Here is a 5,607-nt window from a genome sequence, read left to right as displayed (position 1 = left end):
ACACACACACACACACCCTACTTCACAGGACGATCCAGCTCCTGGCTACACACACACTCCCCGCTACACAATCAAGCCCCTGGCTACACACACACACACACACACACACACACTCCCCGCTGCACGATCCAGCTACACCCCCCCACCACCACCACCACCCACACACACACACTTCACTGCACGATCCAGCCCCTGGCTACATACAGTCCCCGCTGCACTATCCAGCCACACCCCACTCCCCACTTCACTGCACGATCCAGGCCCTGGCTACACACACACGCACTTCACTGTAGGATCAAGCCCCTGGCTACACACACACACACACACACACACACATACACTTACTTCACTGCAGGATCCAGCCCCTGGATACTCACTAGTACCACCGCAAGCTCCTGGCTACACTCGTGGTGCCCTCAGCCCCTGGCTACACTTCACCCTCTTGCTACACACTTGGTCCCAAGCTATAGTCTTTTGTCCCTTTTCCGTGCGCACATGCTGTGCAGAGTCCTCCAGCCCCTCGATGCCAAATCCTAGCTCACAACGTCCCTCTCTGCAGCTACTCACCACTACTAAGGAGTCCTGAAACCCAGCCCTGCCCACTCTTGGCAGCTTTTGGATTTGGATTGATTTCCCTGCTGGTTTCTTTCTTTTTTTTTTACTTTCCTTAATGCTTGAAAAGCTACTCTCTCCTTCATGCCCCATTCTCCCCCCTTCCAAATTCTTAGGAGCTGGTATGAATAGGGGTCTACTCTCAACATTAACCCTAGTCTAGGATAACCATTGGTCTCCAGCCATAGCCTGGGTCCACCAGCTGGCCCCAACCTTAGCCCTAACCTGGGGCCACCATCCAGTCTGAATTGTAGTCCAGGGCTACCCACCAGCCCCACACATAAACCTAACTTGTGGGCACTAATAGGTTCCATCCCTAGCCTGATGTCACCAACTGCCCCTAAGCCTAACCTTATGTTGGGGCCACCAGCCACCCCAGACTCTAGCCTGGGGCTACCAACCAGCCCCAATCCTAACACTAGTCCATTCATGGTCAGCAGCTTTTCCTGAACTCTAGGTCCATCCTGGGGGCACCTACCAGAGGCACAAATTTCACATGTTTCAGAGGGGTAGCCGTGTTAGTCTGTATCAGCAAAAACAACGAGGAGTCCTTGTGGCACCTTAGAGACTAACAAATTTATTTGGGCATAAGCTTTCGTGGGCTAAAACCCACTTCATCAGATGCATGGAGTGAAAAATACAGTATTGAAATACATGATATTTTACTGTTTATTTTACTCATCTCCCTTATGGGGCTGTTTAGCTGTTTTATTTGTTCCCAGATGCTTGATTCAGTGTCAGAACTATTTTTCCTAAAGGAATTCTTCCCAGAAAGGATATGCATGCATATGCAGAAATTTAGAAGGGGAATTCCAGGCTTCTCTGGCTGCCTGGACGACAGACTTGATTTCCCAATGTCATAAGAGCTTCTCTGGCAGTTAAGTTGAAGCTGTCCTGGTTAGCTTTGCTGGTGCAATAGTACTATCTTGTTCTTGTGATATATAATACAGTGGACCCTGGGGCTGGTGGTGCTTGTGAAAGTGTCATTTGGAGGAGGTAGAGCAGAATTCCTCTAGTGCCTTCTTTATTGTCACAAAGCCGCTGGCTGTTTAAGGGAATATGAGTTTCAGCCTCACCTGTGACACAGCCAATCCCTCCTTCCCAAGTGGGAAAAATTAAGGTCATGTGACCCAATCAGGCTTCTGGTTGTAGATAAGACAGGCCTGGGGAAACCTGTAGATATAGAAGGGGTGGGAGTTGTTGCTTGGTAAAAAGTAGTAAAGTGGGTTTACTGATGGCTTCTCTGACACAGATAGGAAATGGTCCAAGGAAAGTTTTGGATCTTCTCCTGGGGGAAGAAAGGACTCTAGGTACTGGTAGGAAGGCCTGAGTGAGAGGGACTGATTGAAGAGTAGCTAGTATGGGTTGGGAGATGCTGCTTGATGAAGAGTGTTGATAAATTGTATAGTCAATGGCATGACCACATGTTGGTTGTTGTTTGAGTATGTAATATACTCAAGAGACCAAATAACCAGTGTCAGTCAGGTGTATTAATATGGTACAAGGAAAAAAAGTTCTACATGATACCAGTCTCTGAAGAGCCGTCCTGTGCAGTGATGTTACATTCACCTTATCCAGAAGGTGTGCTCCCCAAGTTACACATTTCAGCTGGTATTATTTATATGATTTTACAAGTGATGCATTTCTTTACATGTCACTAAAATCTAATCTATCAGGTTGTTCTAGTTCCCTAACTTGTTCTGTTCCTCCTTATCTTTGTCTTGATACTAGCATTCCAGGTGCTGGTCCATGAAGCTACTTCCTCGTCTTCTATTAAGACATAGAATGAACGCATAAGCATAGTTTGACTTACTTGGGGGAGCAGTGCTAGTCAGGCCAATGGGGCTGGGGGGGGGATTCTGCATCTGCTTGCAGTTTTGGGGGGGGCAATGCCCCTCCTGTGCCCCACAAACTATGCCCATGATTCTTGATTATTATTTTTTGGCACGTTTCCTATCTGCTTATGCCAAATCCTTACTTGAGCAAATGCAAGGAGTTATGGAATACTTGGCATATGTGAACAGGATTATGGTATAGGCCATTTTAGGCTATATCACTTACAAGATTTGTACTCAAAGGTATTGGTGCTTGATGGTCACTAATGTATTATATCTATGGTGCAGATAATGCATGATATTAATATGGTCTATATTTATATGCTAGCCAACATATATTGCTCAACAGGAGCAGACTGGGACTGAAGAGGAGCCCCAGGATGTATTGAAGATGCCAGAGCTGAGTATGAACTCCTGTGTTGTGTTGGAGTTCATTTTGGGACTTTGTGGATTGCTTTGAACTAGTTATGATAACAAACCAGCCCCAGGCAGTGGTGGTATTGGTAATAAGAGAGCCTCTAGTGGAGTTTTCAAGGAACCTGAGGGGAAACCGAGGCAGGGTTGCTGCAGGACCAAACTAGGTCACAGTAGAACCCTGTTACCTTTCTTATAAACCTGGGAATGCTTTCAGTCACTACTAGTTCCGTATATGGTGTTTACCTGGTCTATTGTATCTCTGATCTTTGAGCAGAGATAGGCAGAAGAGGCCATGCTTTGTTATTTGTCTTATAAAGTCTCAGCAGCTGGACTTTTGCCTTTGGAAAACCCAAGTCAGTGGTGGTTGGGACGTGGATTCCATTTGATTGAAGCCACCGATGTTCAACAGGGTTCAAATGACAGATTCCAGTTTGGGCTAAGCTCTCTAGCTCCATTTCCAGGATGGACACCAGCAATGTCCTTCAAGACAACTCTTTTAGGAATGATAGCTCAAGCTAAGGCTGCTGTTTTTATTCTTTTCTAACCGGTAAGACTCAACTCCCTAAACAAACTAAACGTCTCATATCCATGAAGAATTTCTCTGCAACATGGAACATTTAACATTTCTGAAGGGTCTAGCTCCCCCTTCTTTTTTTCTGGATTATTTTCTTTTCTTAAATAACTATAATCATTTTTGAGGGGAGGTGGGGTGAAATTACTGCTGGTAAAGAGTGCTTGCCTATTGATGTTCTGGAAAGGTGGGCAGAGCCTATCTAAAATTAAAGGCCTGCCCCCTCACCTGAGGGAGGGACCACAGAAGCAGATACAACTCATTTCTTGGGACAGCAAATGGAAGGGAAAAAAAACAGAGATGGGAGTGAGGGTCAGAACCAGGGCACCGGATGGGGACACCAAGCAGAAAACCCCACACGGCACCCACTGCTCTATGAAGGAGTCAGTAGATGCCAGATTGAGGTTCTCTGTTGTACTAATCTGAAGATAAACAGAGAGCTGCCCCACCAACATGCTTAAACCTTAACCTGAAAAGGGCCTTTAATACTTGTTTAATCTCCATTGCCCATTTAGTCCTTCATGAAATTGATAACTCATACTTACATGGCTTCCATAACCATAGTATCTGTACCTCACAATCTTTAATATACTAATCCACCTGCTTATGAGGTAGGGTAGTGCCATTATCCCTATGACTGTAAGAGGCTAAATGACTTAGTTTAGGTCACAGGCAAAAGTCTGTGGAGGAACAGAGAATTGAGCCCATATCTCGCAAGTCATAGGTTAATGCTGTAACCACTGGACCAACCTTTCTGCCACTGGTGAGAGTAACAAAGGTGCCAGTGGTGCTGGCCCTGTGATGTGGACAACTGTCCAATGGGCGCTGGGCTGAGACTACTAGATCAGTTCACATGGGATACGATAACAGAATTAGGCCTTTAAAGCTGTTATTTCTTACACTGATTTTACAGCAGTGTGACTCCATTGGCTTCAGTAGAATGACTCCTGTTTCTACACCTGTGTAAGTAAGAACAGAATCAGGCCCTTCATATCTTTCTTCACTAAACTTTCCCCCCTAAAAAATGAATGCAGCCACCCTTATCCGTATAAACATTGGGCAGGGTCTCAGCCCCTGAAGGTATCACAGCCCAATGAACATTGATCTGCTTCTGCCATAGCACTTTTAAGACCCCACTGCAGAAGGTGTGAGAGAGGGATTGCCGATTCTTATTGCGATTAGAAAACTAGACAAATACTTAACACAACTTGCCCAGAAAAAGATCAGACTCTTAGTCACTGTTGAGATGGGGTCATAATTGGCAGCCTAGGAACAAAAAGCTCTCTGAGGCAAATCGTCAGTGGTGCCAAACTCACATTTCTAACAGAGGTAGGGGGAGATAGTAGCTCTGAGACCCCTTTCCACTTCCCTTAATCCTGGAGCTGTGGGGGCCAAAGTGGCCTCTGGCATAGCTTAGACCAGCCCTTAGGTTGCAGTTACCAGTGTGGGTCTGTTAATTGTTGTCATGGGCAGGGCCGGCTCTACCTTTTTTGCCGCCCCAAGTAGTGAAGGTGGGGGGGGGGGGAAAGCTGCCGCCATCATGCCGCCGCCGAGGGAACCGCCGGAGGAGCTGCCGCCAAAAGCTGCCACAGTGCTGCCCTAAGACCGCCCGGGAAGCCGCCCTTTCCCATTTGCCGCCCCAGGCGCATGCTTGCTAGGCTGGTGCCTAGAGCCGGCCCTGGACATGGGGCCACTTTACATCAGTTAGGCTGTTGCCCAAGAGCTGTAGGGCAGGGCTAGTTTCTTCTCCCTTCTCCCTCTGCCTCCCACATGAAATATTCCCATCACAGAGTGGCCCCCTGGGCCTGGAGGCATTTTGGAATGCTCTGGAGGAGTGTGGGAAGGGCCACAGCCAGGATGAAGCTGCAATTCTGCATCCCTTCAAAGCCCCAGAGGGCCCCTCACAGCAGGGAGCACAAGTTAAAGCCATTCTCAAGACTTATCTTGTCTGTGACAAAGCCCTGGCTGGGATGATTTAGTTGTGGTTGGTCGTGCTTTGAGCAGGGGTTTGGACTTGATGACTTCCTGAGGTCTCTTCCAACCCTAATCTTCTATAAGTCTATGATCAGGCACCCCCCCGGCCCTGAATAGGAGAAGCACTATTTCCCCTCTGTCAACATGTAAGCTCCTGCAAGCAGCCAAGCAGGGATGAATGATCTCTTATTTCCAAAT

Source organism: Terrapene carolina, unplaced genomic scaffold, assembly GCF_002925995.2.
Source record: "Terrapene carolina triunguis isolate 2854851 unplaced genomic scaffold, T_m_triunguis-2.0 Scaffold33911, whole genome shotgun sequence".
Classification (NCBI taxonomy): domain Eukaryota; kingdom Metazoa; phylum Chordata; order Testudines; family Emydidae; genus Terrapene; species Terrapene triunguis.
This window is presented reverse-complemented; position numbering follows the sequence as displayed.